At 54.3% G+C, this 12,528-nt stretch overlaps 4 non-coding genes across 4 annotated transcripts; all 4 read right to left on the bottom strand.

The window, feature by feature from the left end:
- Window positions 1–737: 737 nt before the first annotated feature.
- On the bottom strand, window positions 738–856 carry LOC138558683 (5S ribosomal RNA). Its single transcript, XR_011298803.1, has one exon. It is a non-coding gene; the product is annotated as a 5S ribosomal RNA (ribosomal RNA).
- A 3,119-nt stretch (window positions 857–3,975) lies between these two features.
- Window positions 3,976–4,094, bottom strand: LOC138558914 (5S ribosomal RNA). Its single transcript, XR_011299032.1, has one exon. It is a non-coding gene; the product is annotated as a 5S ribosomal RNA (ribosomal RNA).
- Window positions 4,095–7,221: 3,127 nt separating this feature from the next.
- On the bottom strand, window positions 7,222–7,340 carry LOC138558682 (5S ribosomal RNA). Its single transcript, XR_011298802.1, has one exon. It is a non-coding gene; the product is annotated as a 5S ribosomal RNA (ribosomal RNA).
- A 3,120-nt stretch (window positions 7,341–10,460) lies between these two features.
- LOC138558913 (5S ribosomal RNA) lies at window positions 10,461–10,579 on the bottom strand. Its single transcript, XR_011299031.1, has one exon. It is a non-coding gene; the product is annotated as a 5S ribosomal RNA (ribosomal RNA).
- Between the last annotated feature and the right edge of the window lie 1,949 nt (window positions 10,580–12,528).

Raw genomic sequence — 12,528 nt, 5'->3', positions numbered from 1 at the left:
CTCCCAGCCCAGGCAGGCTTCAGCTGAAGGCCGACTTGGGAAGCACTGAGGCCAGACCCTGGGCTCCTGGGTCCCTCGGCTGAAGGCTCGAGGCCAGACCCCTTGGCTCCTGTGTCCCTTGGCTGAAGGCTCGACCAGTGCTCGACCAGGCTCGATCAGGCGAGATATTAGGTAGCATGGGGCCCAGCTGGGACTTCTAGGAAGCTTATGGTGACGGCCGCTTCTGCCCCATCATCCAGAGGCCTGGCTATGGAGAGGCATGATGTGGCCTCCCTCCCTTCCTGCCTCTTGTAGGCACTTCTCCCCCGTGAGCACTTCCCGCTCCAGGTGTCCCCTTGTCTCCCAGGGTGCACTCTTCCTCTAGAGCCCACATATGCAGATGAGGCCCATCCACTTGCCTCCCCTAGCTGTAGGGGGCCTTGCGCGTCCACTGGAGAGAAAACGGGGAGACGCTGGAGGTGCTTTGCCAGGGACACGAGTGGCCCTTTCTGGCTGCATCCACCCACCCGAGGCGGCAAGCTGCTGCCCTGGCTTCAGTCTCCTGCTGCTGCTGCTCCAAGTTAGTTTGGCGACAACGTGTCCGCCTCTGACGGGGCTCTGCATTGGAGCGAGGGCTGCTGTCTGCCCCTGTGCCTTTTTCACGCGCCCTGTTTGTTAAAATTAAAAGCGGAATGGAGGAAAAATGTAGTTCAAGACGGAGAAGACGAACGCCGCCTATCGGGCACAGAGTAGCAAAATGCCTACAGCACCTGGTATTCCCAGGCGGTCTCCCATCCAAGTACTAACCAGGCCCGACCCTGCTTAGCTTCCGAGATCGGACGAGATCGGGCGCATTCAGGGTGGTATGGCCGTAGGCGAAGAGTGCGCCGATTCCGAGCCTCTTGTGCTGTGTCGGCTCCTCCGACGTCCACTGCCCTCTTGCAAGGCTGAACGCTGTCCTCTGCAGTGTGCTTCTGCCCTTCTTTTTGCCTCAAGCTCAGGAGCCACAGCTGCCAGCTTGGAAAAGCAACGAGCAGCTCCATGCACCCACTTTTGAAATACCCACTTGCCTACTCATGTTTGCAAAGAAAGTGTCTGTAAATTCAGGCCAAGCCACACTTGCACTCACTCACCCAAGCATCCGTTCCTTACAAAACTTTAAAAAAAAACTCGGAAAGAAAGATGGAAATAAACACACACACAATTTTCCTGCTGGGGGCTCCTCGACGCTTTGGAAGGCAGAGGGTGATGTTGGTTGAGGCCCTTACCATATCGGGCTGGTGACCTACAAGTCCAGGAAAGAAGCAGGCCCAGTAACAGCAGCTGAGGCCCCCAGCCCAGCCCAGCCCAGGCAGGCATCAGCTTAAGGCTGACTCTCTACCCCACTGCTGCCCCAAGTTGGTTTGGCAAAAGTTTGCAAAGAAGCTGCCCGTGAATTTACCTCAAGCCACACTAGCACTCACCCAGGCGTCAGTTCCTTACAAAAATAGAAAGCACCTCTAAAAAAAGAAGAAATAAACACACACACAATTTTCCTGCTGCGGTCTCCTCGACTCTTTGGAAGGCAGAGGGCGATGTTGGTTGAGGCCTTACCTTCTCAGGCTGGCGGCCTACAAGTCCAGGAAAGAAGCAGGCCCAGTAACAGCAACTGAGGCCCCCAGCCCAGCCACGCCTAGGCAGGCATCAGCGGAAGGCTGACTCTCTACCCCAGTGCTGCCCCAAGTTGTTTTGGCAAAAGTTTGCAAAGAAGCTGCCCGTAAATTTACCTCAAGCCACACTAGCACTCACCCAGGCGTCGGTTCCTTACAAAAATAGAAAGCATCTCTAAAAAAGAAGAAATAAACACACACACAATTTTCCTGCTGGGGACTCCTCGACTCTTTGGAAGGCAGAGGGCGATGTTGGTTGAGGCCCTTACTTTCTCCGGCTGGTGGCCTACAAGTCCAGGAAAGAAGCAGGCCCAGTAACAGCAGCTGAGGCCCCCAGCCCAGCCACGCCTAGGCAGGCATCAGCAGAAGGCTGACTCTCTACCCCACTGCTGCCCCAAGTTGGTTTGGCAAAAGTTTGCAAAGAAGATGCCTGTAAATTTAACTCACGCCACACTAGCACTCACCCAGGCGTCAGTTCCTTACAAAAATAGAAAGCACCTCTAAAAAAAGAAGAAATAAACACACACACAATTTTCCTGCTGCGGTCTCCTCGACTCTTTGGAAGGCAGAGGGCGATGTTGGTTGAGGCCTTACCTTCTCAGGCTGGCGGCCTACAAGTCCAGGAAAGAAGCAGGCCCAGTAACAGCAACTGAGGCCCCCAGCCCAGCCACGCCTAGGCAGGCATCAGCGGAAGGCTGACTCTCTACCCCAGTGCTGCCCCAAGTTGGTTTGGCAAAAGTTTGCAAAGAAGCTGCCCGTAAATTTACCTCAAGCCACACTAGCACTCACCCAGGCGTCGGTTCCTTACAAAAATAGAAAGCATCTCTAAAAAAAGAAGAAATACACACACACAATTTTCCTGCTGGGGACACCTCGACTCTTTGGAAGGCAGAGGGCGATGTTGGTTGAGGCCCTTACCTTCTCGGGCTGGTGGCCTACAAGTCCAGGAAAGAAGCAGGCCCAGTAACAGCAGCTGAGGCCCCCAGACCAGCCCAGCCCAGGCAGGCATCAGCAGAAGGCTGACTCTCTACCCCACTGCTGCTCCAAGTTGGTTTGGCAAAAGTTTGCAAAGAAGATGCCTGTAAATTTAGCTCACGCCACACTAGCACTCACCCAGGCGTCGTTTCCTTACAAAAATAGAAAGCATCTCTAAAAAAGAAGAAATAAACACACACACAATTTTCCTGCTGGGGACTCCTCGACTCTTTGGAAGGCAGAGGGCGATGTTGGTTGAGGCCCTTACTTTCTCCGGCTGGTGGCCTACAAGTCCAGGAAAGAAGCAGGCCCAGTAACAGCAGCTGAGGCCCCCAGCCCAGCCACGCCTAGGCAGGCATCAGCAGAAGGCTGACTCTCTACCCCACTGCTGCCCCAAGTTGGTTTGGCAAAAGTTTGCAAAGAAGCTGCCCGTGAATTTACCTCAAGCCACACTAGCACTCACCCAGGCGTCAGTTCCTTACAAAAATAGAAAGAATCTCTAAAAAAGAAGAAATAAACACACACACAATTTTCCTGCTTCTATCCCCTCGACTCCTTGGAAGGCGGAGGGCAACCTTCGCCGCTGGTGGCCTTCACATGCAGGAAAGAAGCACACCCAGGAACAGCAGCTGAGGCTCCCAGCCCAGGCAGGCTTCAGCTGAAGGCCGACTTGGGAAGCACTGAGGCCAGACCCTGGGCTCCTGGGTCCCTCGGTTGAAGGCTCGAGGCCAGACCCCTTGGCTCCTGTGTCCCTTGGCTGAAGGCTCGACCAGTGCTCGACCAGGCTCGATCAGGCGAGATATTAGGTAGCATGGGGCCCAGCTGGGACTTCTAGGAAGCTTAGGGTGACGGCCGCTTCTGCCCCATCATCCAGAGGCCTGGCTATGGAGAGGCATGATGTGGCCTCCCTCCCTTCCTGCCTCTTGTAGGCACTTCTCCCCCGTGAGCACTTCCCGCTCCAGGTGTCCCCTTGTCTCCCAGGGTGCACTCTTCCTCTAGAGCCCACATATGCAGATGAGGCCCATCCACTTGCCTCCCCTAGCTGTAGGGGGCCTTGCGCGTCCACTGGAGAGAAAACGGGGAGACGCTGGAGGTGCTTTGCCAGGGACACGAGTGGCCCTTTCTGGCTGCATCCACCCACCCGAGGCGGCAAGCTGCTGCCCTGGCTTCAGTCTCCTGCTGCTGCTGCTCCAAGTTAGTTTGGCGACAACGTGTCCGCCTCTGACGGGGCTCTGCATTGGAGCGAGGGCTGCTGTCTGCCCCTGTGCCTTTTTCACGCGCCGTGTTTGTTAAAATTAAAAGCGGAATGGAGGAAAAATGTAGTTCAAGACGGAGAAGACGAACGCTGCCTATCGGGCACAGAGTAGCAAAATGCCTACAGCACCTGGTATTCCCAGGCGGTCTCCCATCCAAGTACTAACCAGGCCCGACCCTGCTTAGCTTCCGAGATCGGACGCGATCGGGCGCATTCAGGGTGGTATGGCCGTAGGCGAAGAGTGCGCCGATTCCGAGCCTCTTGTGCTGTGTCGGCTCCTCCGACGTCCACTGCCCTCTTGCAAGGCTGAACGCTGTCCTCTGCAGTGTGCTTCTGCCCTTCTTTTTGCCTCAAGCTCAGGAGCCACAGCTGCCAGCTTGGAAAAGCAACGAGCAGCTCCATGCACCCACTTTTGAAATACCCACTTGCCTACTCATGTTTGCAAAGAAAGTGTCTGTAAATTCAGGCCAAGCCACACTTGCACTCACTCACCCAAGCATCCGTTCCTTACAAAACTTTAAAAAAAAACTCGGAAAGAAAGATGGAAATAAACACACACACAATTTTCCTGCTGGGGGCTCCTCGACGCTTTGGAAGGCAGAGGGTGATGTTGGTTGAGGCCCTTACCATATCGGGCTGGTGACCTACAAGTCCAGGAAAGAAGCAGGCCCAGTAACAGCAGCTGAGGCCCCCAGCCCAGCCCAGCCCAGGCAGGCATCAGCTTAAGGCTGACTCTCTACCCCACTGCTGCCCCAAGTTGGTTTGGCAAAAGTTTGCAAAGAAGCTGCCCGTGAATTTACCTCAAGCCACACTAGCACTCACCCAGGCGTCAGTTCCTTACAAAAATAGAAAGCACCTCTAAAAAAAGAAGAAATAAACACACACACAATTTTCCTGCTGCTGTCTCCTCGACTCTTTGGAAGGCAGAGGGCGATGTTGGTTGAGGCCTTACCTTCTCAGGCTGGCGGCCTACAAGTCCAGGAAAGAAGCAGGCCCAGTAACAGCAACTGAGGCCCCCAGCCCAGCCACGCCTAGGCAGGCATCAGCGGAAGGCTGACTCTCTACCCCAGTGCTGCCCCAAGTTGTTTTGGCAAAAGTTTGCAAAGAAGCTGCCCGTAAATTTACCTCAAGCCACACTAGCACTCACCCAGGCGTCGGTTCCTTACAAAAATAGAAAGCATCTCTAAAAAAGAAGAAATAAACACACACACAATTTTCCTGCTGGGGACTCCTCGACTCTTTGGAAGGCAGAGGGCGATGTTGGTTGAGGCCCTTACTTTCTCCGGCTGGTGGCCTACAAGTCCAGGAAAGAAGCAGGCCCAGTAACAGCAGCTGAGGCCCCCAGCCCAGCCACGCCTAGGCAGGCATCAGCAGAAGGCTGACTCTCTACCCCACTGCTGCCCCAAGTTGGTTTGGCAAAAGTTTGCAAAGAAGATGCCTGTAAATTTAACTCACGCCACACTAGCACTCACCCAGGCGTCAGTTCCTTACAAAAATAGAAAGCACCTCTAAAAAAAGAAGAAATAAACACACACACAATTTTCCTGCTGCGGTCTCCTCGACTCTTTGGAAGGCAGAGGGCGATGTTGGTTGAGGCCTTACCTTCTCAGGCTGGCGGCCTACAAGTCCAGGAAAGAAGCAGGCCCAGTAACAGCAACTGAGGCCCCCAGCCCAGCCACGCCTAGGCAGGCATCAGCGGAAGGCTGACTCTCTACCCCAGTGCTGCCCCAAGTTGGTTTGGCAAAAGTTTGCAAAGAAGCTGCCCGTAAATTTACCTCAAGCCACACTAGCACTCACCCAGGCGTCGGTTCCTTACAAAAATAGAAAGCATCTCTAAAAAAAGAAGAAATACACACACACAATTTTCCTGCTGGGGACTCCTCGACTCTTTGGAAGGCAGAGGGCGATGTTGGTTGAGGCCCTTACCTTCTCGGGCTGGTGGCCTACAAGTCCAGGAAAGAAGCAGGCCCAGTAACAGCAGCTGAGGCCCCCAGACCAGCCCAGCCCAGGCAGGCATCAGCTGAAGGCTGACTCTCTACCCCACTGCTGCTCCAAGTTGGTTTGGCAAAAGTTTGCAAAGAAGATGCCTGTAAATTTAGCTCACGCCACACTAGCACTCACCCAGGCGTCGTTTCCTTACAAAAATAGAAAGCATCTCTAAAAAAGAAGAAATAAACACACACACAATTTTCCTGCTGGGGACTCCTCGACTCTTTGGAAGGCAGAGGGCGATGTTGGTTGAGGCCCTTACTTTCTCCGGCTGGTGGCCTACAAGTCCAGGAAAGAAGCAGGCCCAGTAACAGCAGCTGAGGCCCCCAGCCCAGCCACGCCTAGGCAGGCATCAGCAGAAGGCTGACTCTCTACCCCACTGCTGCCCCAAGTTGGTTTGGCAAAAGTTTGCAAAGAAGCTGCCCGTGAATTTACCTCAAGCCACACTAGCACTCACCCAGGCGTCAGTTCCTTGCAAAAATAGAAAGCACCTCTAAAAAAAGAAGAAATAAACACACACACAATTTTCCTGCTGCGGTCTCCTCGACTCCTTAGAAGGCGGAGGGCAACCTTCGCCGCTGGTGGCCTTCACATGCAGGAAAGAAGCACACCCAGGAACAGCAGCTGAGGCTCCCAGCCCAGGCAGGCTTCAGCTGAAGGCCGACTTGGGAAGCACTGAGGCCAGACCCTGGGCTCCTGGGTCCCTCAGCTGAAGGCTCGAGGCCAGACCCCTTGGCTCCTGTGTCCCTTGGCTGAAGGCTCGACCAGGGCTCGACCAGGGCTCGATCAGGCGAGATATTAGGTAGCATGGGGCCCAGCTGGGACTTCTAGGAAGCTTAGGGTGACGGCCGCTTCTGCCCCATCATCCAGAGGCCTGGCTATGGAGAGGCATGATGTGGCCTCCCTCCCTTCCTGCCTCTTGTAGGCACTTCTCCCCCGTGAGCACTTCCCGCTCCAGGTGTCCCCTTGTCTCCCAGGGTGCACTCTTCCTCTAGAGCCCACATATGCAGATGAGGCCCATCCACTTGCCTCCCCTAGCTGTAGGGGGCCTTGCGCGTCCACTGGAGAGAAAACGGGGAGACGCTGGAGGTGCTTTGCCAGGGACACGAGTGGCCCTTTCTGGCTGCATCCACCCACCCGAGGCGGCAAGCTGCTGCCCTGGCTTCAGTCTCCTGCTGCTGCTGCTGCTGCTCCAAGTTAGTTTGGCGACAACGTGTCCGCCTCTGACGGGGCTCTGCATTGGAGCGAGGGCTGCTGTCTGCCCCTGTGCCTTTTTCACGCGCCGTGTTTGTTAAAATTAAAAGCGGAATGGAGGAAAAATGTAGTTCAAGACGGAGAAGACGAACGCCGCCTATCGGGCACAGAGTAGCAAAATGCCTACAGCACCTGGTATTCCCAGGCGGTCTCCCATCCAAGTACTAACCAGGCCCGACCCTGCTTAGCTTCCGAGATCGGACGAGATCGGGCGCATTCAGGGTGGTATGGCCGTAGGCGAAGAGTGCGCCGATTCCGAGCCTCTTGTGCTGTGTCGGCTCCTCCGACGTCCACTGCCCTCTTGCAAGGCTGAACGCTGTCCTCTGCAGTGTGCTTCTGCCCTTCTTTTTGCCTCAAGCTCAGGAGCCACAGCTGCCAGCTTGGAAAAGCAACGAGCAGCTCCATGCACCCACTTTTGAAATACCCACTTGCCTACTCATGTTTGCAAAGAAAGTGTCTGTAAATTCAGGCCAAGCCACACTTGCACTCACTCACCCAAGCATCCGTTCCTTACAAAACTTTAAAAAAAAACTCGGAAAGAAAGATGGAAATAAACACACACACAATTTTCCTGCTGGGGGCTCCTCGACGCTTTGGAAGGCAGAGGGTGATGTTGGTTGAGGCCCTTACCATATCGGGCTGGTGACCTACAAGTCCAGGAAAGAAGCAGGCCCAGTAACAGCAGCTGAGGCCCCCAGCCCAGCCCAGCCCAGGCAGGCATCAGCTTAAGGCTGACTCTCTACCCCACTGCTGCCCCAAGTTGGTTTGGCAAAAGTTTGCAAAGAAGCTGCCCGTGAATTTACCTCAAGCCACACTAGCACTCACCCAGGCGTCAGTTCCTTACAAAAATAGAAAGCACCTCTAAAAAAAGAAGAAATAAACACACACACAATTTTCCTGCTGCTGTCTCCTCGACTCTTTGGAAGGCAGAGGGCGATGTTGGTTGAGGCCTTACCTTCTCAGGCTGGCGGCCTACAAGTCCAGGAAAGAAGCAGGCCCAGTAACAGCAACTGAGGCCCCCAGCCCAGCCACGCCTAGGCAGGCATCAGCGGAAGGCTGACTCTCTACCCCAGTGCTGCCCCAAGTTGTTTTGGCAAAAGTTTGCAAAGAAGCTGCCCGTAAATTTACCTCAAGCCACACTAGCACTCACCCAGGCGTCGGTTCCTTACAAAAATAGAAAGCATCTCTAAAAAAGAAGAAATAAACACACACACAATTTTCCTGCTGGGGACTCCTCGACTCTTTGGAAGCCAGAGGGCGATGTTGGTTGAGGCCCTTACTTTCTCCGGCTGGTGGCCTACAAGTCCAGGAAAGAAGCAGGCCCAGTAACAGCAGCTGAGGCCCCCAGCCCAGCCACGCCTAGGCAGGCATCAGCAGAAGGCTGACTCTCTACCCCACTGCTGCCCCAAGTTGGTTTGGCAAAAGTTTGCAAAGAAGATGCCTGTAAATTTAACTCACGCCACACTAGCACTCACCCAGGCGTCAGTTCCTTACAAAAATAGAAAGCACCTCTAAAAAAAGAAGAAATAAACACACACACAATTTTCCTGCTGCGGTCTCCTCGACTCTTTGGAAGGCAGAGGGCGATGTTGGTTGAGGCCTTACCTTCTCAGGCTGGCGGCCTACAAGTCCAGGAAAGAAGCAGGCCCAGTAACAGCAACTGAGGCCCCCAGCCCAGCCACGCCTAGGCAGGCATCAGCGGAAGGCTGACTCTCTACCCCAGTGCTGCCCCAAGTTGGTTTGGCAAAAGTTTGCAAAGAAGCTGCCCGTAAATTTACCTCAAGCCACACTAGCACTCACCCAGGCGTCGGTTCCTTACAAAAATAGAAAGCATCTCTAAAAAAAGAAGAAATACACACACACAATTTTCCTGCTGGGGACACCTCGACTCTTTGGAAGGCAGAGGGCGATGTTGGTTGAGGCCCTTACCTTCTCGGGCTGGTGGCCTACAAGTCCAGGAAAGAAGCAGGCCCAGTAACAGCAGCTGAGGCCCCCAGACCAGCCCAGCCCAGGCAGGCATCAGCAGAAGGCTGACTCTCTACCCCACTGCTGCTCCAAGTTGGTTTGGCAAAAGTTTGCAAAGAAGATGCCTGTAAATTTAGCTCACGCCACACTAGCACTCACCCAGGCGTCGTTTCCTTACAAAAATAGAAAGCATCTCTAAAAAAGAAGAAATAAACACACACACAATTTTCCTGCTGGGGACTCCTCGACTCTTTGGAAGGCAGAGGGCGATGTTGGTTGAGGCCCTTACTTTCTCCGGCTGGTGGCCTACAAGTCCAGGAAAGAAGCAGGCCCAGTAACAGCAGCTGAGGCCCCCAGCCCAGCCACGCCTAGGCAGGCATCAGCGGAAGGCTGACTCTCTACCCCACTGCTGCCCCAAGTTGGTTTGGCAAAAGTTTGCAAAGAAGCTGCCCGTGAATTTACCTCAAGCCACACTAGCACTCATCCAGGCGTCAGTTCCTTGCAAAAATAGAAAGCACCTCTAAAAAAAGAAGAAATAAACACACACACAATTTTCCTGCTGCGGTCTCCTCGACTCCTTAGAAGGCGGAGGGCAACCTTCGCCGCTGGTGGCCTTCACATGCAGGAAAGAAGCACACCCAGGAACAGCAGCTGAGGCTCCCAGCCCAGGCAGGCTTCAGCTGAAGGCCGACTTGGGAAGCACTGAGGCCAGACCCTGGGCTCCTGGGTCCCTCGGCTGAAGGCTCGAGGCCAGACCCCTTGGCTCCTGTGTCCCTTGGCTGAAGGCTCGACCAGTGCTCGACCAGGCTCGATCAGGCGAGATATTAGGTAGCATGGGGCCCAGCTGGGACTTCTAGGAAGCTTAGGGTGACGGCCGCTTCTGCCCCATCATCCAGAGGCCTGGCTATGGAGAGGCATGATGTGGCCTCCCTCCCTTCCTGCCTCTTGTAGGCACTTCTCCCCCGTGAGCACTTCCCGCTCCAGGTGTCCCCTTGTCTCCCAGGGTGCACTCTTCCTCTAGAGCCCACATATGCAGATGAGGCCCATCCACTTGCCTCCCCTAGCTGTAGGGGGCCTTGCGCGTCCACTGGAGAGAAAACGGGGAGACGCTGGAGGTGCTTTGCCAGGGACACGAGTGGCCCTTTCTGGCTGCATCCACCCACCCGAGGCGGCAAGCTGCTGCCCTGGCTTCAGTCTCCTGCTGCTGCTGCTCCAAGTTAGTTTGGCGACAACGTGTCCGCCTCTGACGGGGCTCTGCATTGGAGCGAGGGCTGCTGTCTGCCCCTGTGCCTTTTTCACGCGCCGTGTTTGTTAAAATTAAAAGCGGAATGGAGGAAAAATGTAGTTCAAGACGGAGAAGACGAACGCTGCCTATCGGGCACAGAGTAGCAAAATGCCTACAGCACCTGGTATTCCCAGGCGGTCTCCCATCCAAGTACTAACCAGGCCCGACCCTGCTTAGCTTCCGAGATCGGACGCGATCGGGCGCATTCAGGGTGGTATGGCCGTAGGCGAAGAGTGCGCCGATTCCGAGCCTCTTGTGCTGTGTCGGCTCCTCCGACGTCCACTGCCCTCTTGCAAGGCTGAACGCTGTCCTCTGCAGTGTGCTTCTGCCCTTCTTTTTGCCTCAAGCTCAGGAGCCACAGCTGCCAGCTTGGAAAAGCAACGAGCAGCTCCATGCACCCACTTTTGAAATACCCACTTGCCTACTCATGTTTGCAAAGAAAGTGTCTGTAAATTCAGGCCAAGCCACACTTGCACTCACTCACCCAAGCATCCGTTCCTTACAAAACTTTAAAAAAAAACTCGGAAAGAAAGATGGAAATAAACACACACACAATTTTCCTGCTGGGGGCTCCTCGACGCTTTGGAAGGCAGAGGGTGATGTTGGTTGAGGCCCTTACCATATCGGGCTGGTGACCTACAAGTCCAGGAAAGAAGCAGGCCCAGTAACAGCAGCTGAGGCCCCCAGCCCAGCCCAGCCCAGGCAGGCATCAGCTTAAGGCTGACTCTCTACCCCACTGCTGCCCCAAGTTGGTTTGGCAAAAGTTTGCAAAGAAGCTGCCCGTGAATTTACCTCAAGCCACACTAGCACTCACCCAGGCGTCAGTTCCTTACAAAAATAGAAAGCACCTCTAAAAAAAGAAGAAATAAACACACACACAATTTTCCTGCTGCTGTCTCCTCGACTCTTTGGAAGGCAGAGGGCGATGTTGGTTGAGGCCTTACCTTCTCAGGCTGGCGGCCTACAAGTCCAGGAAAGAAGCAGGCCCAGTAACAGCAACTGAGGCCCCCAGCCCAGCCACGCCTAGGCAGGCATCAGCGGAAGGCTGACTCTCTACCCCAGTGCTGCCCCAAGTTGTTTTGGCAAAAGTTTGCAAAGAAGCTGCCCGTAAATTTACCTCAAGCCACACTAGCACTCACCCAGGCGTCGGTTCCTTACAAAAATAGAAAGCATCTCTAAAAAAGAAGAAATAAACACACACACAATTTTCCTGCTGGGGACTCCTCGACTCTTTGGAAGGCAGAGGGCGATGTTGGTTGAGGCCCTTACTTTCTCCGGCTGGTGGCCTACAAGTCCAGGAAAGAAGCAGGCCCAGTAACAGCAGCTGAGGCCCCCAGCCCAGCCACGCCTAGGCAGGCATCAGCAGAAGGCTGACTCTCTACCCCACTGCTGCCCCAAGTTGGTTTGGCAAAAGTTTGCAAAGAAGATGCCTGTAAATTTAACTCACGCCACACTAGCACTCACCCAGGCGTCAGTTCCTTACAAAAATAGAAAGCACCTCTAAAAAAAGAAGAAATAAACACACACACAATTTTCCTGCTGCGGTCTCCTCGACTCTTTGGAAGGCAGAGGGCGATGTTGGTTGAGGCCTTACCTTCTCAGGCTGGCGGCCTACAAGTCCAGGAAAGAAGCAGGCCCAGTAACAGCAACTGAGGCCCCCAGCCCAGCCACGCCTAGGCAGGCATCAGCGGAAGGCTGACTCTCTACCCCAGTGCTGCCCCAAGTTGGTTTGGCAAAAGTTTGCAAAGAAGCTGCCCGTAAATTTACCTCAAGCCACACTAGCACTCACCCAGGCGTCGGTTCCTTACAAAAATAGAAAGCATCTCTAAAAAAAGAAGAAATACACACACACAATTTTCCTGCTGGGGACTCCTCGACTCTTTGGAAGGCAGAGGGCGATGTTGGTTGAGGCCCTTACCTTCTCGGGCTGGTGGCCTACAAGTCCAGGAAAGAAGCAGGCCCAGTAACAGCAGCTGAGGCCCCCAGACCAGCCCAGCCCAGGCAGGCATCAGCTGAAGGCTGACTCTCTACCCCACTGCTGCTCCAAGTTGGTTTGGCAAAAGTTTGCAAAGAAGATGCCTGTAAATTTAGCTCACGCCACACTAGCACTCACCCAGGCGTCGTTTCCTTACAAAAATAGAAAGCATCTCTAAAAAAGAAGAAATAAACACACACAC

The sequence above is a fragment of the Ambystoma mexicanum genome, unplaced genomic scaffold (genome assembly GCF_040938575.1).
Source record: "Ambystoma mexicanum isolate Mex_15411 unplaced genomic scaffold, UKY_AmexF1_1 Mex_scaf34, whole genome shotgun sequence".
NCBI classification, from domain to species: domain Eukaryota; kingdom Metazoa; phylum Chordata; class Amphibia; order Caudata; family Ambystomatidae; genus Ambystoma; species Ambystoma mexicanum.
The sequence above is the reverse complement of the archived record's forward strand: the minus strand, read 5'-3'. Positions and strand labels throughout refer to the sequence as shown.